General features: G+C 33.4%; 1 protein-coding gene across 4 annotated transcripts in view; it reads right to left on the reverse strand.

The window, feature by feature from the left end:
• FSTL5 (follistatin like 5) overlaps positions 1–25,590 on the reverse strand; it is an 807,335-nt gene that overhangs the window by 753,367 nt on the left and 28,378 nt on the right. For 2 of the 4 annotated variants that reach the window (XM_055384072.2, XM_055384069.2), the window contains exon 2: positions 13,616–14,591. The gene's annotated coding sequence lies outside the window, so the exon portion shown is untranslated. Of the gene's footprint in view, positions 1–13,615; positions 14,592–25,590 lie in introns of those variants that run through there. The other 2 variants (XM_019026097.4, XM_055384071.2) reach the window with 1 other exon arrangement.

A 25,590-nucleotide genomic window follows, 5' to 3' on the forward strand; every position in this document is an offset into this window, starting at 1 on the left:
TACTAAGATAAAACATGTGGAGTATGCCTGAAATAGAAGTTTCACTATTCCGCCATTTAGTGGTAAGACTTGAATGAAAAACAGATATATAACCACATTAATAAAATTTGTTTTATTTTTCCTCTAAATTAAGGAAATTTTTAATTTGTGGTGCTTTTGGTTTTTGCTAACAGTTTAGAACTTCCTAAAGAATACTGGCTAATCAGGATTGTATCAGAATAATATATTTTGTTTGGAATCCTAGATATTCAAGAGATAAGTTATTTTGAATAAATATTTACATACTTGAGAAGGCCAAGTGCTTCCTAGAAAGACATACTGGGCCGAATGTTTTTAAAGGAAGACTTTCGACATGGAAGAAAAATCAGTTTACATGGAAAATATAACAGTAAAGCCACAGAGTTCTTAATATAAGACAGAGATCATTGGGGCCTTTTGAGACAGAGAGAAACGTGTGCTTCCTGTCTGAGGCAGTATGGGCTGTAACCTCCCAGAAACCTTGATGTCAGCTTGGTTCTACCTTAAATGCTCTTCTAAAGTTTTATCAAAATAAATTAACAGTGTCTAGAAATGTGTCTGAGGTACAATAATTGTTCAATAAACAATTATTATTCTATGGCATCTATTTTCATTGATTCTGTACAATGAAGTTAAGATTCTTTTAAGTTAATGTTCAAAGACATAAAGAAATGTTACAACAGAAGAATTACTACCAGAAAAAAACATTAAAACATCGCATTCACTAATAAGCAAATGTAAATAAAAATCCAGAGTGCATTTTTACTCTTAACAAAATCATGGCACCTAACACTGTGGTTAAATAATATCTCAACCATTGCTAGTCTGAATGTATTGATGTAATCATCATGGAAAATAATACGACAATACCTATTCCTATTACTTAAAAGTGTTCATGTGATTTTACCAAGTAATTCAACTTCTGGGGAAATGTTATAATAATAAAAGCATAACTGATTTCAAATATACGTTTCAAAAGTTTGTAGATCACTAGACATTTACATAAAAACTGCATGCCAAATAATAGCAAATTTTACTAAAATTTGGCCTTAATGTAATCTCAATAAATCACATGTGCTGCAGTTAAATTTAAATTTCATATAGGAGGGATCAACTAATTGCAAAAATGCCATTATAGAGAAATCAATTACTTTAGTATGAAATCAGGAATGAATAACACTATCACATGAAGCTATGTTAAATCATTAGAAATCCAGTTTTGTTTCTTTTTCCAGAATGCTCCAATGGAGGTATTCAACTGAATCATTAGGGCATATATGATACTCTTTCTCTCTGATAAAAAGAAAAAAGAAAAAAATTTAATTGGAAAAAGTTTTTAAATTAGCAGGTTCTATATTTTGAGCAGAATGTTTAAAAATCATGTAGCAACATCCCAATCAAAAATAACTTGAGATAGTTTTTATTTTCAAATATGTAAGGTATATAAATATAGGACATGATCCTTGGTATGAAGTTGCTAACTCAAAATATACTGTCTGTTTAACAGTTTCTGAAGACTGATATTCTCTAACTTTTTGCCAGTTTTAAAAGTTTGAAAGGTTCTGAAATAGAACAAAAAATGATGTTTAAGTCCATTGTAGTTGAGCTAAACAGCAAAATTTTAGGATGTGACCTGCTATATTCTAATGACTATCACAGATTAATTTAAGCCTGCTGGTGCTTTACAGAAGTCTCTTGTATACTTGGCATCTTGTCACATTCTATTTTCTGGATCAAGAGCCCAGTGTTAAGATCTAGAAACTGGGGCAGTAAAAGCCTGAGTATCACACAGCAGGGTTTCCATAGTGTCCTAACCATTTATAAATCAAATCCATTTAAGGCCAATAATAAATAGGACACAGCAATTTCAAGAGAAACAGTGTGGCTTCTTCAAATATTTAAACAATTCCAAATTTTGCAACTTCAAAAAGTTATTTTGCATTTAAAAATACCTTTATTTGCTCTACCTGAAGACTATTTTTGAGGCAAAACAAAGCAGCACTAGAAGGCCAGAATCAGAATATTCTTAATGCCTTCTTGAGCTCCCTCTACTGATTTTTAGACAGTTTTTAACTTAACCGAAGTGTTCAGCAAAACATGTATAATTAACTAGAAGTCCAGTAGAGTAGCATCCGGAGCAGTTTTCACAGCTGGGCACACAGTCCGACTACAGACATTATCAATTAAGTTGTACTATTTGTGCACAGACAGGGAAACAAACAGAATGAAAGCCCTTCGACTTTCTCAGGCCTCAGGACATGTAGAGAAACAGGGCACTGGCTAAAAGAAAATAAACAGTTGCAGAGGGTATTAATTTGAAATCGTTGTTGTCATGAATTGTAAATAAGTAGACTTTAAATGCAAAGCATTTTCTAGAAACTTTCTCTTCAGTTTTTAATGATTTTTACTCCAATTAATTATAGCTTTATGAGAAATCTCACCAAGGAAATAATTCAGGAAAATCTTTGGCACAATTCATGCACTTCTTTCAAGTCTTATTTTCTTTGTAAGCGCACTAACTCTTGATATTCTGCCAAAGGATTGATATATTGTGCATTTAATTTTTGCGTTTATTTTCTAAAGGTATAGATGTATTTTTATTACTATTATTTTCTTTTGCTTTTTTTCCTACATAGTCCCATGATGTCACACTATTTGAATAAACAAAGCAATTTCATAATAACAAACAATCACTGTAGTTTCTCAATCATGTGCACAAACCCAAAACGTGTTGTAAACATTTCTCTTTCCCTAATAATGCCATAGTGTCTGGGATAATGAATCGTTGACATAAATACCAGCTCACTCAATCATTGCCTTAAAGGAACATACATTTTAGAGAACTTAAATTTTCTATGAAAAAATGTGAAGTTCTGAACAAACAAACTGCACAATGCTAAAAGGGTCTAAATTTATACTCAGAAATTAGCTTTAAGTCCCAGAATTTAGTTGCAACATGCTCTGTATAGTATGTTTAAAACTGGAAAGAAAAAAAAAACCGACTTAACATATTTCAAATACATTGTAGTGCCAAACAAAAATGAAAGCTAATTTTCATTAACAAGAAAACCACAAAAAGTAATTACTTTTTTCATGATATGTGCCTTCCGGTTTTTGCCAACAATTTGTCATTTAAAACTGAATAGAATTTTACAAATTGAAGTTCATTCAAGAGGATTTTAAGGTATTATATCTCATCAATACTTGATAATCATAAACTTCTATTTTGTGAGTAGATGTTCAGTATTCAACATTCTTCCACCCTAAATGTATTGACTTCTTACTGGATGATAAGCTCTTAAAGTCCCTGGGGCTTACTAATACCATGTTTTCTCAGTTATAATTATGGATAAAAACATTCACCCTTTTTAGAATGATAAGGAATCTTAACTTCAATCAGAAATTACTTAATGTGTTCCTCAGAATGGCATGAAGATGGAACCTATGATAACTCCAATCTTAGGTAGCACTCTTATCTCTTAGTAATACTTTACCTGTTTTACTTTTTACCTGAACACTTATCAATGCCAGATATTATATTATACTTTGGCCTTATTAGTTTGCTTATTGTCTATCTTACCACAGAGAGGGTAGGGCAGGTACTCTGTCTCTCTCATTGCTACCCATCCCCAGCACCTGAAAGGGTACCTGAAACAGCAGGTATTTAATATATTTATCGAATTAATTTATTTCTCTTAAAATAACTATATATATGTGTGTGTATATATGTATATTATATATGTATATAATAATATACATGTATATATACATGTATATTATATGTATACATATACATGTATATGTATATGTATATGTATATGTATATATATATTTATATTTATTTTAGACGGACTTTCACTCTTGTTGCCCAGGCTGGAGTGCAATAGCATGATCTCGGCCCACCACAACCTCCACCCCTTGGGTTCAAGTGATTCTCCTGTCTGATCCTCCCGAATAGCTGCGATTACACGTGTATTTTGTATTTTTTGTATTTTTAGTAGAGATGGGGTTTCACTAGGTTGGCCAGGCTGGTCTTGAACTCCTGATCTCGGGTGATCCACCCGCTTTGGCCTCCCAAAGTGCTGGGATTACAGGCTTGAGCCACTGCACCCAGCCAAAATAACTATAATCTCAATAATATTTTTTAAAGTATTGTTTATAAAAGAATGAAAAATCGAATTTACCTATTAGTTAGTTATCTTTATTTAGCTTTTGTCAAAATAAAATTGTTTTAATTGTATATAAAAGATGCAAGTGCAATGGCTTTTTTCTGTGTAATTAATGTTAGTAAAAATCATTGCCCAATAATTTACTAATCTTTAGACTACATAAACAAGAAAAAATTATCCATAGCATGTAAATCTTTTGTTGAAGATCTTATGAACATGTTTTTTCAAATGTTGAAGTTTTTCTTTTAAAGTAAATCTAAAGTATATTTCTTGCACTTTTCCTAAATAGCAAGTGTAAAATGTCATGTTCACTTTCTACATAATTACTATGTTATCTATAAAAGAGCATAAATGTAATGTTAAATACAAGTTTCTGATTTGCATGAAAATAGTCCATGTTGCATGCAATAAGTTCATAATAAAATATCCTTTGTGTGGTTCTCAGTCAGAGACCAAAGTTAAAAATGGGAAAACACAGCAGATGACCAAACTCTAATATCAAAAAACATTAAGCAAATCCATCATCATAAATCTATTACAGTCCTAAATGTACAAAGCATTATGTAACAAATGCAAGCATAAAAAGAGAATAAAATCCAATGTGGATCAATTAATTTATATATATATGAAGTAATTGTAAACTATGCAGGTTTTTTTTTACACACAGAAGAAGTTTCTAGGCTTCTTCCTATAAAAGATTTAATTAGGAAGAACAGCCTACGACACACTAACAAATCCAAAAGCCACTCCAGACTGTCTACTACACAGTTTAGGTGATAAATTTAGGGTTAGAAAGAAAAGCCCAGTGGCATTCAAGCAATAAAGACTAAGGTTTAAGTAAAACTTCAACCAGGTACAGTAGGCAGAACACTACCTGAATCCCAGTGACACCCACTCTTGTATAATCACCTCACCTTGTGTGTAGGCAGGACCTATAACTTGCTTTTGACCAATAGACCACGGCAAAGGTAATGTGCTATTGCTCTTGTGGTCACATTATATGGCAAAAAGGAAGGGATTTAAAGATGTAATTAAATGTATATCAAAAGGGAGATTACCCTAGCTGGCCCTGACTGGATAAGCGAGCCTTTAAAAGCCGGGTTAGAGGTCAGAAGCAGAAGCAGTCAGATTAATTCTTCTGCCGGCCTCGAAGAGGCAAGTCTCCATGAGTTCTGAGCCGCAAATAAACAAATCCAGCCAACTGTTAGGTGATCTTGGAGAATCTCAAGCCTCAAATAAAAACCCAGGGCTGGCAGAAACCTTGACGGTGAGGTCCTGAGCAGAGGAGCCAGCTCACCTGTACCCAGACTCACAGTTCATGGAAATCCGGAGATAATAAATGTTTATGTGGCTAAGTCTGTGATAATTTGTATGTCACAACAGAAAACATACATATGTTTTAAAAACATGAACATTTTGATGAGATCCAAAGTGACACTGACATGACATTTACTGCAACAAAAACTACAACAACTCTGAAAATCACATGGGAGCACAGTATGCTCTTCAACTATAAGAACCTTTGACTGAATGCAGAAGAGTGGGACCTAAACAGGGATTCTTGAAAGTACAACAGTCCAGACAGGACATTGTGTTTATACAGGGTAAGGAACTATGTGATGGTTTAGATTTTAACTTATCTTTGTTTTGCATGTGTGCATTTCACATATCAGAAAATGGAAAAGCAGGTTGACTACTTGCAGGGTGTAGAACCAATTAGAAGAATCTTTAAAGCGGCAGAAAGTGTCAACTTAATGTAAAAATTAGAGATCTAATGATGATTTCTGAACACAGTGGCATTTTAAAGCATATTTTAATCAAGAGAAATCCAGAGAAGATAAGAAATGTGTAACAGCAGGACATAAAGAGTAGGATCTGATCATGCAGTTGAGTTCAGACAAAACTTGGTCTGAGTCTCAGCTCTGTGGGCAATACCTTAAAACTTGGTTTCAGAAGACATACAAACATGAAAAAATGCTCCACGTCACAAATCATCAGAAACATGCAAATCAAACCACAGTAAGACACCATCTTGCACCAGTCAGAATGGTTATGATTAAAAAGTCAAAAACAACAGATACTGGTGAGGCTGCAGAGAAAAGGCAAATCTTATACGCTATTGGTGGGAATACAGATTACTTCAGCCACTGAAGAAAGCAGTTTGGAGATTTCTCAAAGAACTTAAAACTGAAATACTATTTGACCCAATAATGCAATTACTGGGTAGATAGCCACAAGAAAATTAATCATTCTACAAAAAACATACATGAACTTGCATGCTCATTGCAGCACCATTCACTATAGCAAAGACATGGATTCAACCTAGGTGTTTATCAATGGTAGATTGGATGAAGAAAATGTGGTACACATACACCATGTAATACTACACAGCCATAAAGAAGGATAAGATCATGTCCTGTGCAGCAATATGGGTGCAGCTGGAGACCATTATCCTAAGCAAATTAACACAGGAACAGAAAACCAAGTATCCCATGTTCTCAGTTATAAGTGGGAGCTAAATATTGTATATACATGGACATAAGGATGACAATAGCAAGCACTGGAGTCTACAAGAGTGGAGAGGTGGGAGGGAGGCAAAGGCTGAAAAACTAATTATTGGGTATTATGCTCAGTACCTGGTTGGTGGGATCACTCATACCCCAGACCTCAGCATCAGGGAATATATCCAGGTAACAAGCATGCACATATATCCCCTGAATCTAAAATAACAGTTGAAAAATAATTTAACTTTTTTAAAAAAAAGATGGTTTCCCTATATCTACGTTATAAACTGTTATGCATATAAAATGAAATTGTGTTTATAAATGCTTAAGACTATGCACAGGATATTATGAATCATCAGAAATTTTGTCTCATTATTATTACAGCAGGAAGAAACAAGAATAAGGAGACTAGTGTAAAGAATGTCAAAATAATTTTGTCTCAGTTTGGACAGCCTGGGTCAAGGTAAAAATGATAAGAGAAAAATAGAGAATTGGGAATCAGACAAAGCTACATGATAAAGTGAGGGATGTAAAAGTTGCGTACCTGCTGCGTATTGTATAGGAAGAACAATGTAATTTTTAAATATTTATAAATTTTTAGACCAAAGTAAATTGAAGGAGAATTTGTCATCAACTGACTGCCAGAAAAAAAATAGAATGGGGATCATGTTAGAGATGAGATCATGAGTTCATGGGGTTTGTGCTGTCACCATGAAATCAGAGTTAAAATGTCCAGCAGACCTTTGTAAATACATTAATGGACTTCAAATCTGGGTCACAGCTACAGATTTGGAGGATATCTGTGAAGAGATGATAATTGTAGCCGCTGGAGTGAATGGACTTCCTAGGGCTCCACAGAGAATGAGGAACAATGAGTTACAAGAATGGTATACACAATCTCGTAAAAATTTCAAGATTAAAAACATTTATGCCAGACTTCATGTCAACAGTGAAACATTGATTATTGTTAACCAGTATGTAAAATATAAAATAAAAGGCCCTATACGGTTTCCACTTTAAAGTTAAACATTCTTAAGAAAATCAAACTTTTCTATCTCCTTTGGGATCCACTTAATAAAGACAACCAAAAACTTGTATAATGGGGATTCAATAGGGAGTCTGATGCAACTTTCTGGCACACCTGGGAGCTGTGTTATAATTACTGCTAACAGCAGTCACCTCTTCTCTTTCTCAGTCACCCTAAATGCTATATGAAAACAAAGAACAACAGCTAGTGGCCAATATTTCCCTTTACATCAAATACAATTAGATAGAAACAATAGAATAAAGTATTTAATGTTTCCAAATCCTTCAAGAGCCTGCCTTAGATTACCTCCTTAGTGCTGTGCCTCAAAGCTAATCATTTGTTTTGATTATTTTATTTAATCTTGATTTAATCTCACAGACTGTTCAAAACTTTAGTAGCTAAGTAATCTGAAGGATTACGTATGAGTAGCAGTTGATACCACAAATGCTGATTGCTTGAAATGGTCTAAATTTCACCAAGTGTTTGAATTTCATCTCCAGTAGGACTTTTAAGGGAAAAAGAAAAACAACTTGAACTCCTAGGAAACATTATCTACTCTATTCTATTGTTTCTTATGCTGTTTGAGGCACCAAGGGAAACACTGGCTGCTGCTAAAATTTTGAATATTCTATGAGGTCAATTAATGTAGCATCTTTATAACATTAAATACAGAGGGAAAACCCCTTAAGGTCTTTGGTATTATGCATTCTAAAGTGTGTATACTAAAGAATATATGCTATAAAATAATTTCAATGTCTTAATAATTAAGGAATAGTCTTGGGGAAATAATAAGAGGCATTTACATATAGTAAAGAGATTATCATAGTAAAAATGCTTAGTTTTGAAAATGATATAGCTAGTTACTGGACTTTTGACCTAAATAGAGGTACTAGACATGTAAACTTGGTTTGATTCCCTAATTCATCTATTCCTAGTTGTGTGACCATAGGATACAGTGGTATGGAGATTTGATGTGAGTTTCTGCTTTCTTATATTCATATGAGTAATTAAGAATTCAATAGTATCAATCTTTACAAAGCCATGCAAATGTTACATTACTTAATATGGGTTTATGGCCTGATATCAATAAAATATATATGAATACCTATTAATACTTTGAATGGCATCTATGTCTATCTTATTCCTTTTCCCAGATGAAAAAGCAAATTCAGGATCAAAGACCAAATGATATCAATAGACACTCCATTATGAAGCAACAAATGTCTTTACTAGTACCAACTCACTGCTTCTTTTTCTTTAGAAATATGAAGAGCCAGATTCCATAATCCTAAGTGAGGCAGCTCAGAGTCTGATTGACAGTAGAGTCACAGCAATTGCTGCGGCTTTGAGAAAATGGACATGGAACTACAGAGGGCAGGTAGGCATTTGTGTTTTCATGTAAGGACATTTAGTTTTAGGGTTTTGGAATTTTAAAAATAATAATAACTCAAGAGACAAAAAAACAATATCTAGTTGTCCAACTACAAAACGTAAATTATTTCCATTTCATCATCATCTTTGGGGAATATAGTTCAGGTGTGTATGTTTTAATTGCTACTGTACGTATGTCTTAATTGCTACCTTGGTGCTATATTCACAGAGAAAATACATCAGTAAAGTAAGTTTCTCTATTACAATGTATATTTAAATACAACTCAATGAAGAAGTATTTTTAAATCTTTTGCTTTGGAATTGTTACTTGTGCAATGAACTAGTTATGAGTTGAAATAATATTCTATGTATTGACATACAAATGAACTCACTAAGCAACCACTTTGCTTTAGAGATTTATATAATTTAATACCAAAAGCCACATTAAATTAATATTAATTACTTGATTTTAAACCACGAAAGTTCAGAGTGAAGCTGTTCTCTTATTTCACCACATTTATGTGTGAAAACATTAATACACAAGGAATAAAAATATGTTATGTGCAGGGATATCCAGGCTGTGTTCTACAGAGGTGCATGGCTTATTATCTGAAGATTTGTAGGAAGTAAACTTGATGTTTTACTTTTATAGATTGTAATTTCCAAATCCTTTATCAGAACTCATATTTTTAAATAATTAATGTGGTGCTATAAACTCTTCATTATGCACACATCCATTTTGTTTTTTATTCCTGGCAAATATTCATTTTCAATTGTTCCTTGCCTTGCCAATCAGCATGAGAGGTTCTAAATGTCATTTTAATGCCAAAAAAACTGGTATGTGCACAAGCATTCTAGCCAAAATAAAAAATAACAGTAATTAGAAGACAAAATTGCCATTAAAAGTTATATATAGGGTTACAGCTTATTATCTAAATTATTTTGTAATAGCTAGCATGTCTTTAACTTGCATGTTCTAGGCCATGCCCTTGCATGTTTATTCTAGAGTAGAATTTACATATATATGTGTATATACATATATGTGTAAATATATATGTACACACATAAATTCATACACTCGTATATACATTCTAATTGTCTTAATTACTTATACTATTATTTAATTCATCCTCTTTCAGAAAACCCATTGGAACTCTGAGTTTATCAAAACATGGTCCCATCCATTATAATAATATCAATTCATCAATACTAAGGTGATTTAAAACACAGAGGGACCAATTGCTTTACTGTATGGTTACCAATTTAATTGGAAAATTAGGATATTTCCACAAGGGATTCTACAGCTAACCTAAAGTAGGATATACCCAAAAGATTTTGGAGGCGTTGAAGCAGAAGGTGATTAACTCTGTTTGGTAAAGGATAATTGGTCACTTGACTCTTAGAACGACTCTAACAACAGGAAATATTTTTTCTAGTTTATTAGTTCACAAGAGTCTTTTGAGCTTCATAATATATTAAGTAGTAAAAAATACGAGAGATACTATGTCAATTTTGGGCAAATATGAAGAACTAATAGAAAGATGTCATTCAAGGCCTTTGGGTCTTATTGATAAATGAGCTTTAAATATTATTTTTAAATGGTCATTATTCAAAGAAAACTATCCAAATTATTAGGCAAATAACTTCTTAAATATCATTTTAAAAGGTATTTTTATTTTTTTCAAACTTTTTAGAGTATTTCAGATTTATTATGACTTGTATTTTTCTATCGCCCATGTTAGTTACTAGAAAACAAAACAAAACAAAAAAAAGAAAGCAAGCAATATACAGCCTTGATAATAAAAATTCCAAATTGATTCACCCTTATCTTAAATCTCACAAAACATAAACAGGAATGCATTTTATTTGTAAGAAGAAACAATCTATCTATAAATTTCATTTTTGACTCAATTTTTAGTTTGATCGATAACCCTCAAGAGGTTGAGAAACAATTTAAAAAGACAAATTGAGCACGTCATGTAATGTATAATTAAATTATTTTGATAATTTTCTGTAGACTTTATGAAGTTCATCACTTTTCTGCAAACGGTGCTGTATATATTTGCAGTGTGTCTGTAATGAAATGAGTTAATGTCTTAAGAAGACATCCAGTGTTGTGTTACTGAATAATCCTTTACATTTTACATGAATTCATTGTAACTCCAAAATACGGTCATTTCTTTGTGGATCAAAGACTTAATAAGGGGCCACCACATTTGAATATCTTTCATAAGTGTCTTCAAAGTTGGCAATTTGATTAGTTTCAGTGGAAATGTTATTCTGCATTTAAGTAGTGTCCCCTATATGCTAAATTTGAGCTTATGATGGGAATCTAATTTTACCTTATTTCAGGACTAAGATGCAAAAGCTAAAAGTGTAGAAAAATCAGAAAAAAAAATGCAGCTAATGTTTTACATTTGCAATCTCATTGAGTCAACCTTTGGTTATTATTGCCAGTAGCATAGTTTGACTTCAGTGTTTAAATATGTTATTGTTAGATGAAACATTAAATTTCATCTTAAAGAATTCCAGATATTGGTAGTTCAGGTAAATATTTATACTTGAATAAAGACATACATCTTGGAAAACTTTGTGCAAATGGAAGTCAATGACACACTCAGGTACATTTTGAGTAAATATAATGTTTATATATAGTATGCCTTTCAAATAAGTTATAAAATTAAGATATGTATTCATGTTTCAAGATAATAAATAAAATTGAAAATAAAATAAGCCATAATTCTGTTAGAAATTTCACAGCCTAAATATTTATACCAACATAATTAGTTTTAACAAGAACATTTCAAACTTTGTAGTGGAAAGAATGATTCTCTGTGTATTTAAAGGAGATTATGTTGTATAAACTTCCTAGCTCAGTGTTTTATATATTCTTTTTTGCCCCTCTACCCAATCCAGGCTTTCAAAATTTGTATGAATATTTAATTTAAGATCACATGACTGACATGAATCCTACAAAGAACATCTGTTTAGGGTAAAACATGTGAACAACTTCAAAAGATTTACATTTGACCTTTAGTATTTGCAACAATATGCATTTCTTGTGGCAATCACTCTCTTGTAGGGCTGTGTAATAAACACAATGAAAAATCTCTACCTAGAGGATTTAGTTTAAATCATAAAATTCTAAAGCTAAACTTCATCCTAGTAACTCTAATGCAACTAGAGTAGAAATTTTATATTTTAAAATATACAAATATTTAAACCTAACTTAGTGTACGCCTGCTGAAAAGCATAGATCTATTCAGTTGAATAATACTTATTAAGTATGAAACAGCTTTATATTTAACTCATTCCTATTAATATTGGACATCTACTTGCAACCTAAACTCTCTCTCTCTGGAATGTAAAGGAAATATCCCCCACCCCCGTCCTTTTCCAGGCATCATTTATACTTAATCTAATGTTACTAAATGACATAAATGAGAGACCACAATTCCATTTATCAGGCAAACCATCACACCTGTCAAAGTCATGAATAGTAATAAGAAATACAAAGAGCACAGGATAACTTCTATCATTTAATAATTGCTCATTATGAGAAGTATTGTTCAGTCGTTTTCCACACTGAATTCTTTCTCTGTACACACTCAGAACACACTGCCAATTGATAAAAGGAACATAGCTTCAAAAGAAAATTCTAAGTAAAGAAAAGCTCTCTGTTAAGCATGCAAGAGGTTAAACATTGCTGAAATAGTGAGACATTTTCTCAGCCCACGCTTCCCAGTTCCATTCAATTACCAACAGCACAAGCGACTATAATACAAGCGAATACTGTATTATTAAATCAGAGCTTCCCATTTACATCCACCTCTAACCTGAGGGGGTTGCAAGGGGATGACATTTGCTAGTCAACAGCAGAACAAACAGCTCCCAACTTGGAAATACACATGACCTTGGGTTGTGGAATGCTCAGAGACTGAGTTTCACAAGTTTTATTTGGATCTACTGCATAACAACACATCTAAATGGACCCAGCATGATGTAAATGTTTCTATACCTACCTCCTCCCTTCCAAAAAATGTTAAGAGAGCTCTGCACTTTGAAGTCTATGCTTTAGATATAGGAATAATATTGATGATTAACCAGAGACTAGTCCATTCAAATAATTATTTGATTATATTTGTTCTAAACAACTTGTTGGTTGATTTATTTAACATCATTTGCTAATATATTTGGGGGGTTTCCTGGAATGGTTCCTATCCTTTGAACCCTGCTGAAAGTATTGCTCTAAAATATTTATATTTATAAAGCAAGATATAACATAATGACATCAACTTCACAAAAAGCAAAGCTCTCAACTTCCCCTCTAGAATTTAGTGCATAATCACTAACAGATTGTCTTGTAATAATAGTAATAATAGTAATTATTAAAATATTTTTGCAATCATTGCCAAAAGTCCAGTTTCAAATTATAAAAATAAGCATAACTTGTTTTTAAATTTTTGTATGGCAGTCTGTATTTCTCCCCCACTTGTAATCATTTATAACAATATTATTTTTCTTACCTTATTTTAACAGTCACAAAAGTCCCCCAGAAAGATTCCTAAACGCTGTGGAAATATAAATCACAATAAAAAAAAAAAAACTCTCAAAAGATCGTCTTAGCTGGGGAAAAAAAAAGAGTTTGGTCTAAAACTATAGAAATCTCCAAAGTCACGCCTGAATGAGCGCCCAGGTGGCAAACAGAGGACTCTCTCCCACGTCCGATACCACACTCCTTTGTCAAGTTGATATGGGTCCTGTTGGTGAAGCGAGTTCCACAGGGCACAGAGGGTGCAAGAGGGCGTTGCCTTCAGGGGCTGGAGCAACTGGTCCGCTCGCGTCTCAGGTTCAGCACCGACAGCACAGTGGACAGTACCAGCTCCTTTCACCTCCAGTTTGTCTCAGTCACTGAACCAGGCTGATTCTCGCTCCTCCTCCCTAGGCAGGAGCTGCTGCCACTCAACCCGGGGGTGCCCCGCCCCCACCATCTGACGTAACTATTTTGCATATCAACTCGCCGAGAGGTGAGGGGCCGCCCCCTTGACTGGGCTTCTGCTAGAGTCAGCTGCGGCAATCGAGGCAACAAAATTCAGGCTTAACGTCAGCGTGGGCATCTTTGGACTTCAGGATGTATTCTCAACCAGTCCAGTAGAAACTAAACGCTTTGGCGGTGCTGGAGCCTTTGCCTTCGCTGGGACTGCCGTTTCTGCGCACTCTAAGATCGCTGCGGGCACAGCTCTGGAAGGAAGACGGGGCGGAGAGAGGGGGCAGTGGAGCACGGAGAGGACCGAGTGGGAGGCGGGTGGGGAGGAGACGGAGAAATAGAATGAATCTATTCAACTATTCTTGAAAACATCTCCGATCCTTTTCATCTTCCTGGCCAAACTTTGCTGCCTCTCCCTGCCGTTTGGTTATTTGAACGGATCCGTATTTGGTGTTCCTACTCCCTTCCCTCGGTTCACGGAGCCTCTGGAGGGAGTCGCTGCTGCAGAAACTTGCCTGGAAGAAAAAAAAAATTTTTTGAGCACTGAGAGAAAACGTGAAAGCTTGCAGCGCTAACCATCATTTCTAAACAGAATCTTAAAGAAAAAAAATACGAGTGCTCCATAGTATATATTATACTTCATATGCGTTCCTATAAAACCTACAGAACCTTCCTTATTCATTCTCATGATTTAAATAAATCCTCAAACTGTATAGACTTGGAGATTCCAGAGGGAAAAAAAATTAAATAATAAAAAGTGAAAGTTCTCAGCTTCAACTTCCACTGCCAAAATTATGAAGGTTATGCAATATTTATTATGTCTACTATATCAATATTTCTATGAAAGATGGGCTATGCTGGAAGCTTTACATAGCCTTTAGCAATTCTCTCAGTATTTGTGATATTTCTTATCCCAGTGAAGCTCTAGCCGCCTTGAAGGCAAGAGAAAGGGGGCCTGTCATGCCAAATTCCACAGACTGCTTAAACTTGTAAACAAACACTTTCAGTGAACTGAAGCAATCAATCATCCAGACGGGTGATTATTCACATTCCATGCACATGTCCCACCTACAGCTATCATGACTTACTTGGACAGAGAAGTGGGTATCTAAAACTAAGCTGAAATTTTCTTAAGTTGGATAAAGCATGTTTAATAAAAAAGGTTGTTTATTCAAATAATGTCGTAGCATTTCACACATTGCTTTCCATCAGAATGCATACACACTGATATGTGTCATCATATGCCAGGAGTCTGATATCATCTAGCACTGGATCCACTCACAAGCATTTTTCAGGGACTCTAATCAAATGAATACACTTGCTTATTTCCCCATCAGGAAAAATAATGCATTTTATTTTCTCTAATATTAAGAAGTTATTTGAGGAAGTCTATTTACTTTGTGGGCCCATACCCCCAAACTCCTTCTTTCTAGTTACTTAAAAAAGAAGAAATAACAGAAGAAAAAACTATGGTGTTTTTGCTTGAGGGAAGGAACATTTTTTTATTCTGATTCACACCCACATAAAACTTTCTCTATGGCTTTATTCCAGAAATTGCCCATTTCTTTTCTGAACGTACAATCCCCAGTACTATTTCTCCAACACACCTTGACTACAAGTTTTGCATTTTGGGTAATCTGCAATGTTTTTATTTTCTCAGACAACTACTGATTTTGCATTTATAAGTGTCAAGTGTCATGACTTTTTGCACAGATATACCCACACATGCATGTATTATGAGTTCTTCAATTCCCAAAGTCATTTTAATAAAGGTGGCAGACACCATGATATGTCAGGAAAGATGATCTGTGGGGGCAGATGGGTGTTGCACAATTACAATTACAACGGAGCCAACTGTATAACTTGAACTTAGGCTGGCTACGGCGCACATGATATGCTTCTTTTGGGAACATCGCATAGCACATTTTGGTCTGCTTCATGCCAATGTGCCGAAATGTCAGAGAAATCTTGATAGTTCACTTTAGCAATATAGAGAGTACATGATGTATGCTTATAAAATTCCACCAAGACCTATGTTGTTTGTATAATGGACATAATTTTTCAGTTTACTCCAGTGATCATAATGTTTTGGACTATGAATTCAATTAAAGCAGTCATAATATTATTGAAAAACCTGAGGGAATAAAACTAGAAAACAAACCTTCCTTTGAAAGATGGAAAGGAAAGCCAAATCATTTTCTCATTTTTTCACTGTCTTTAAAAAGAGGGAGAGAAGGCCGGGCGCGGTGGCTCACGCCTGTAATCCCAGCACTTTGGGAGGCCGAGGCGGGCGGATCACGAGGTCAGGAGATCGAGACCATCCTGGCTAACGTGGTGAAACCCCGTCTCTACTAAAAATACAAAAAAAAATTGGCCGGGCGTGGTGGCGGGCGCCTGTGGTCCCAGCTACTCGGGAGGCTGAGGCAGGAGAATGGCGTGAACCCGGGAGGCGGAGCTTGCAGTGAGCGGAGATCGCGCCACTGCACTCCAGGCTGGGTGACAGAGCGAGACTCCGTCTCAAAAAAAAAAAAAAAAAAAAAAAAAAAAAAAAAAAGAGGGAGAGAAGAAAAAGAAAGAAAGAAAGAAAGAAAGAAAGAAAGAAAGAAAGAAAGAAAGAAAAGAAAAAAAGGAAAAGAGCTATTTTGGGAAGCATGAACAAAGATGAATACATGCAGAAAAGCATTGAGAATATTCTCCTAGCGGATTCTTGGTTTTGTACTGTCCTAAATGGCAATGTGACTGAGGGCAAGTTATTTAAACCTTTTCATCACACACATCATTTGTAAAATATATAGGTTATCCTGTTATCTCCAAAATTCATTACATGCTTGTCATTCTGTAATTTTATATTAGACTTCAACCTATTTTTTATATATATATAATTTGGAATCACTATAAAAAGGTTAAAAAGAAAGAGCATATATATATAAATATATAATAGAAAGAAAGAGCATATATAAATACAAACAGCATATACATAAAAAAGAGCATATATATATACACTATATATATGCTATATATATATACACACACACATATATATATATATATATATATATATATATATAGCATCTTCTTTACTTCCATTACTTTCTTACTTTCTATCTCTTGCTCCCTTGGGCCCTTTTGTGCTCTCCACATATGTTTTATTTCATTGTAATGTTCTATTTAAAATGTCTATTAGGTATATGTCTACTGTGGTAAAGGGCATTTAAATACAGTATTTTGTTATTGAAAAAAATATTGACACAATATATTTATATTAAATTTCTTAGCTAATTCCAAACTGTGACCTTAAACAAATTTATATGTGTGCATGTGTGTGTGTGTGTGTGTTTATGTAGGTAGGATATACTAAAGAGAATTTTCAAATATGTTTTCTTAAAATTATGGAAATAAAATTTAAGATATATGAATTAAAAACTCACTACTAATAAATAAACCTGCAAATTAAAGAACACTATTTCATTATGCACACACACGTATTTTATCTAAGCAGCAATTACAATTTTCATGAGATTATATCAGTTTAATTTTAAATCTCAATTAGTTTCATTGGAATTATTTGAAATCTCAATATATGTTAAAATTGAGATTATGTTGTTTTTCATTTTCTCTATTATATATCATAGCATAGGCATTTTGGTGGCTTTGGATAAGATTGTTAAATTTAATCAAGACTACTGTGAAAGGTCTTTTCTTGCTAGTGTTTACATTAACACACAGAAAGATACACTAAGAGAGACAATTTTTATCATTTGTAATTATAAATCCACCATCAAAATGGCACATTTCATAAAGGAGTGGCAGACTTTTTCAGAAATACTGGCTAAAAGCTGACTATAACTTTTTGCTATTCTACCCCTCAAATTATCAGATTAATGCGCATATAAACTTTAATTCTCACTGTGTAAACAGGCTTCTCAAATTCTACAAGAACCTGGATAAATGTATAGTATGAATAAAAGTTATAGGTTTAAGAAATTGTTTGATATCAATATTTATTGAGGTAATATTAATTGGAGAAAGACAGAACATGGTTTAATAAATGCTGCTTAACTGGAAAGCTGAAACCTACCACATTTAATACAGAAACCTAGGTTTGGCCTTAAATAAAAGATTTGCTCATTGTCATCAATAATTTGGGGTCAAAATGAATTCAGAATTATAGTAACTGGCCACTTAAAGAACCACTGCATAATCAAAGGATGTACCATGAATGCTGAGGGTGCAAAGACAAATAAACCTATTTTATTCTCCATGATAAATATAGATTCTTAATGTTATAAGTTTCATCTTCTCAATTGAAGGGAATTAAAACCCGCTTTTTATATAGCCACATCATGGGGAATGAACATTAACATACAGATTTAGCAGACTCAGGTTTGTGTTAACTATTCTAGTTTTTATGCATTTTCATATTTTTTTTATTTAGTTGTCAACTTCACAGACACACTCATCCTGCTTTCCAAGTAATACTACTATGAGTTTCCCCCTAAAGCTGTATTTTGCCTTTCTGTTTTGGCTTGGTAAAAATGTTTGATTTTCCCACACTAGTAAACAATGGGAATTAACTTTCAATAACAGTGAGCATCTATCAACGTGTCAATGCACAGAGTTTTCGAGCTCATATGAATGGATTCAAAAAATATTGCTCTATAAAAGTATAGATTGAAATGATGAATTGATTTAAAAATTTAGTAAGTATAATTAAATAAGAATTAAAAATTGTTATTATAGAGCTATGTATCTTCACAATTTGAGCTATCCTCCTTAGGGATGTTAAATGTGGACATAAATCTATAAGTAGATCATTTTTTCATTGGCTTAGGAAAAAGCATCTGAATGTAATTTTTTATAAACTAAACTTGGCGAGATAAGAACATAGTTTTATTTTGCTAGATTTATATAACAAACATATTTAAGTATCCTTTATTTTCTATGAATTAACTTCAGTGTTAAAAAAATCCAGAAGTAGTAACCATAATTAAAATATCATCCATTAATAAGCCTTTAAGTACCCTATACTAATAGCAATATTGTAGAAAAAAGATTGAAATTATAGTAAAAGCAGGAAACCCTAAAAGTATCAGCTAATTCAAGAAATACTTTACAACACAATCTGATCTGCTTCTGTGATTAAATTAACCCTAGAATTACATTTAGGTACCACAGTAATAAATAATATTGTTGGCTGCATTTATAAAATTAGAAATAATCAATTATGTGAATCAGATATATTGTTACCTTCATTGTATTAATAGATTTTCAAATCAATTCATTGAGTTTTCCTTTCTTTTTTCTATTACTTTAATAGAATAGAAATTAGTACTTCGTGAGGCAGTTTAAAGTTCTGTAATATTAAGAGTCTTTGGAATCTAAAACTATGGTGCTATTTCTTAATTGAACTATGAAAAAAAAAAGCATGAGACTTGCTGATGCTCAGACAGACAACTTACATTCTTAGAGTGCTTGTGTTTAAGAGAGTTCTTAGGGCATCTATTGGCCTATGTTGGTATTGCATATGATAATTTCAGTTCTCACAACTTGAGTTATACATTTGCCCACAGTGATTAAAATACGTGCTGCTGATGAATAGATTTATGTTGGAAATCTGTAATATCTATTGTTGAATTTAAAGTATTAAGCAAATGCATAAAACACATATGGTATGGGAGTTGGTCTTACAAGCGTTTCGATATCGGCTATTTCAACATTAAAAATGTACGTTAATTATTTTTTAGAATCTAATATGTCACTGTTCATATTAGTTGCCGTCACCATTTTACTTACACTTCTGAATTTTTGTTTTGTTTTGTTTTGTTTTTTTGAAATGGAGTCTCGCTCTGTCGCCCAGGCTGGAGTGCAGTGGCGCGATCTCAGCTCACTGCAAGCTCCGCCTCCCGGGTTCACGCCATTCTCCTGCCTCCGCCTCCAGAGTAGCTGGGACTACAGGCGCCCGCCACCACACCTGGCTAATTTTTGTGTTTTTAATAGAGACGGGGTTTCACCGTGTTAGCCAGGATGGTCTCCATCTCCTGACCTAGTGATCCACCCGTCTCGGCCTCCCAAAGTGCTGGGTTTACAGGCGTGAGCCACTGGGGCCCGGCCACACTTCGGTTTATAGGAGAGACAAAATAATGGTTCTTTCAGCTTTCAAAAGAAGTAAACACAGTAACATGTTTTACATTATAACCTTTACAGCAGAATGTAAAAGGACATAGAGAATATAGCTTTAAGTCTTGAGTTCAGAAATATCATAATGTGTAAGGAAATATAATGTTACTAATGAAAATAATCTGCATATTTGTCCAGACAGAGAAGTAATTCTTCCCCAAGTATCACAGGTACTTGCTAGGAAAAAAAAAAAAAGAAAGAAAGTCACAGCTATGAGAAAGGATGGAGAAAAATCTGAAATTTAAGTTCTTGTATCTGTATGTGAAAAATATACAAATATTGTAGGCATGTAATAATACATAAATTAATAACTCTATAAGTAAAATTCTATTATAAGTAAGTTATAAATGAAAAGTACTAGAAATATAGAGAAAGCGTAGCGGGTCAAAATTAGTAAAATCTCAGGTACGAAGTGATACATCCTCAAAGTGAAGTAAAGAAAAGAGTTTGGCAAAGTGAGAAATTACTACCGATTTTCCCTTATGCTTTTTAACCTTTCCTGTACAGAAGATCCTTCCAAACCGTATGACCCAAAGTAACTGTTCCAGTTTTTGAACCCAAGAATAGCACTAAAACTGTTTGGGAGCAAGTGTGGTAAGGAACCCAACAGAAATGGTTATGTTACTTTTCTTAAAGTATCACTTTTAAAATGTTGATTGCTGTTGTTTGTTGATATTATGTAGAAATTATTTGAACTTAAATAGGCAAACACTGTTGAAAAAGAAACATGAAAACAATTATATGTAGTAGATTAGCATTTCACAATATACTTCTTTTGTATTTATCACGGCTGATTACCACGTCATGGCCATTCTACTCCCATGCACATATTTGAATCATGCTCTGTGGTCTCTAGTGGTTGAGTAAGTCATGTGCCCACTTCCATACAAAGAATTGTGAGTGGAAGTGACACAAGTCACTTTTGGGTTGAGAATTTAGCTGTTGATGCAAGATCCTGCAACTCCTTTCTCTCGTCAAAGTAACTGGCAACAATTGAAATAGTGACTGCTTAGACAGAATGGACTCCTGAAGGACAACTATGAACCAAGAGGCTTTTGCTGACCCAGTATGAACACAAAGCATGAGCAAGAAATAAACCTTGATTGTGTTACGTCACTGAGATTTGAAATTTGTTTTAGGCCACCGAGATTTGAACTTGATTGGTCTGTTGCCACAGCATAAATAGATTAAAGACATTGATATGTTTCAGCAACAGAACTAATTTTGAAATAGTTGTGTATGCACTAATCCTTCACCAACACCTTAGTTTTACATTTTCTGAGTTCTCTAGCTTCTTACATGATAGATCTCACTGATCTCCTAAGATAAAGTCTTATTTATTCTATACATTTCATATTTACCTGGAATCAGACAAAATGAATCTCATCTTTTAACTACCCTGTTTCCTCCTGTGCATGTTTGAATCACATTCTGTGGTCTCCAATGGTTGAGTGGAGCCATGTGCCCACTTCTGTACTAAGAATTTTTAGGAGTGGAAGTGACACAAGTCACTTTGGGGCTGAAAATCTAGTTGTTGGTGCTAGATCCCTCTGTATTGTGCTGTACCAGCTCAGCTTTTCTGTCATTCTGGCCCAAATGCATTACTCTAAAACTAATTATCTGAGTTTCACTCTACACTTTTAGTGATGGCTCTCTATCCTTCAGTTATCTGAATTTCATTTCCACCTACCCATATTTGCCGAGAATAGGAACCGACTTAGTTCTTTTCAAGTATGCCTTCAATGATCTTTTCAACAAATAGAAATCAGGTGTCTACTGTGACAGAGATATACTGGGAATTAGAGATTCAAGAGTAAATAACAGATAACACCGTAAATAAGACCCAACCAAGCCATTACAATACAATGTAATAAGTATTCAATTAGTGTGATATACCTAAAATCATCCCAGTCTGATAAGCCTTAAGGTTGTTTCTACCAGGGACGAAAGTTTTGCCTTTAAAAGTCATTCTGAAGCACTGACGAAAACTATTTATGGATATTGCTCCTAGATATCAAATACCTGACTACAGATTTTAGGGTATTGCCTGTGCCTATTTTCAGATGCCATCCTCCATCCACTAGATTGAGCAACAGTTGTTAAATGCATATTATGCTATTCTCTCTATCTAAAAACAACCGAATTACCTACTCTTTTGAATATTGTGATTATCCAGATAACTGAATTTCAGCAATTAGCCTCCATTGCTTTTTCTTTAAAAATTTTTATTTCCATAGATTATTGGAGAACAGGTGGTGTTTGGTTATATGAGTAAGTTCTTTAGTGGTGATCTGTGAAATTTTGGTGCACCCATCATTCAAGCAGTATACACTGCCCCCTATTTGTAGTCTTTTATTCCTCACCCCCTTCCCACCATTTCCCCCTGAATCCCCAAAGTCCATTGTGTCATTCTTATGCCTTTGCATCCTCTTAGCTTAGCTCCTACTTATGAGTGAGAACATACAATGTTTGGTTTTCCATTCCTGAGTTACTTCACTTAGAATAATAGTCTCCAATCTCATCCAGGTTGCTGCAAATGCCATTAATTCATTCCTTTTTATGGCTGAGTAGTATTCCATCACATATATATATGTGTGTGTGTGTGTGTGTGTGTATGTGTGTGTGTGTGTGTGTGTATATACAGCAGTGTCTTTATCCACTAGTTGATTGATAGGCATTTTTGTTTGTTGCACCTTTTTGCAATTGTGAATTGTGCTGCTATAAACATACATGTGCAAGTATCCTTTTATTATAATGACTTATCTTCCTCAGACTTTCCCATGGATGACACCATAACATTTAGTTCTCTGAAGTGGTTTTTCCTGACTAACAATACACCATAACACAAATTCTTAACCATTATGTTCGTACTGCTTCTTCAGCTAATGATACATGAATGTCTGAAATTATATGCGGTTGATGCAAAAGTAATTGCTGTTTTTGCCATTACTTTCAAAGGTAAAAACTGCAATTACTTTTGCACCAACTTAGTATTATTCATTCATTCGTCAATATCATGTCTTCTCTCACCCAAATCTTACATCACTGAGTGTAAGGCCCAACTTCTTCATACCTGTATTCTGAATGCTTAGAGAACTGTCCGTAATATAAGTGATCAATATATATTTACTGAATAAATACATTAATGAACTTGGCAATGCATTAATTTACTATTCCTTTTAGCCTTTTAAGATTCTATTCATTTTTTAAAGAGTATATTGAATGCTATTTCTTTCACAGAACTTTATCTATCTGCAAACTGATTGTGACACTTTCTTTTAACCACTGTAGAATTATATCATTATGTTAATTCTGATTTTAAATATTTTTTCAATTCCTCTGTCTAATAACTAGACAGCAATAACTTCAGAGAAAACAGCTAAAATTTATGAGCTTGATATCCATAATGTAATGTGAATTTCTGGCTCACAGTAAATACATAATCTAAAAGCATGTATGTTTACTTATTTATGTCTTTGCTTTCTATCTACTTATTTATGTTTGTTGTCTATCTCAGAATGAGAGTTTGGACTTATTTTTTATTCAACCCTATATCCTCATCTCGTACTGAGGAACTGGCAAGTAGGAGAAACCTAATAAATAACTGCTGAAAGAAAGAATATCTAAATATTGTTTCACTAAATATAACATTTCGTAAAATACTCTTAAACCTTGTCAGTGAGAACCTTAGTAATATCATCTGTTAAATTTATTTTAAGCTTGCTATAACTTCACTAGTCATTTAAATGTCTATTTTATCAAGCAATGTCTTAACATTACTAGAATTTTAATTATGCCTAATTGTATCTGAAAAGTTAATTTAATATTTTATAAATATTTACAAAAATATGTATGTCAAGTTCTAGGTATAGTGTGGATAGAAAATTTGTTATCTGAGAGTAAGCAATGTACACTCTGATTTATATGTTTCAACTTTCTAACAGTGACTTAGGTGTCTCAGCTTACTCTGTAAAGCACTTTGTAGATTCTTAGTCTATACTTATTGTTCCTAAATGTAGAAGAAAGATGTAAACAAGGGTAACTTAGGGATAGGTTGCTTCAAAAGTAATTGTGGTTTTTGCCTAATATTTCTACCTAGTATTTTACCTAAGTAAACCAGCAGCAAATAGGATAAATATTTTGTACTATAGGATTTAAATACTAAGTACAAATTCCAATTATTTCACCTAAAAATAGAGATTAAAGTAATATAATTATTGTAGAAAATATTTTAGGACAAATATAATATAGGTGGGATACATTAAAATCAATCATATCTAAATTATCCTCAATGGTGCATAGCAATTATGAGTAACAATACAGTGTTACTAAATTGTTTCATAAAACCTTAGCCCAAAGAGTTTTATAGCATCACTTATTTTACAGAATGCTGCTTAAATTACTGAAAATAGTTCTATGAGGACATTTTATACTGAATAAATAAAAGTGTTTTGTTAGCCAGTGAAATATAAGAAAGAAATTAAAAGTTATAAACAAAGAGAAATAACACATTTTAAAATGCATCTTGAAGATTAATGTGTTCTATTGGCTATGTTTACTATTTGAGCATAAAATACCAAGACTAACTAGTAAAGAAAATTTATGAAAAACATTAAAATAATCAGATGCCCTAGACTTATGCAACAATTCAGTGCACACATAATGCAATGTTTTGTTTGGTTATTTATGTATTTTGACTTCAAATCAAGCCCTGCTACTGGCACACTGTTTTATGCTGACTCTGATCAAGTGACAAGGTTCACTTAGCTACACAATAGATGTCCCAGAATAATCACAGGCAACTTCACAAAGCTGCTTCCTTAGTTTCACTTCACAGATAACCTGCCTTATTACCTATCTTCATGTTCAATTAATGGTTGCAGTTCCCTTGTTTCATTATCATTTTAACATTTAATCAACCCTAATTAAACCAGAGCTGAAGATTCTCAACACACTCCACCTCATCTATTACAGAAGTTCATATTTTTTCCTACAAATGTTCATTGCATTTGCTCCAACTTAACACTTTCATAAAATTCTTTGACAAAGATTGATTACTGGATAGTAACTCAACTTTAACTGTGTTTCAAGTCCATTTTTCTAAATATAAAAAGAAGACATTGTCAATGGATTTTCTTCTAAATTAAATGTGTATATCTTCCTGATATATACACATAAATTAGATTAATATAGTCATATAAGTGAAGTTAAATAAGCAAGTTGTAGATTTTAGTGGAAGAGGTTGATATGAAATGTAAAGAAGAAATTTCATCATGTATTTATCACTTTAATCATTAAAGAAATATGTATTGAGAATCTCCTTTGGGTTGGATGTTT

The sequence above is a fragment of the Gorilla gorilla genome, chromosome 3 (assembly GCF_029281585.2).
Source record: "Gorilla gorilla gorilla isolate KB3781 chromosome 3, NHGRI_mGorGor1-v2.1_pri, whole genome shotgun sequence".
Lineage (NCBI taxonomy): Eukaryota > Metazoa > Chordata > Mammalia > Primates > Hominidae > Gorilla > Gorilla gorilla.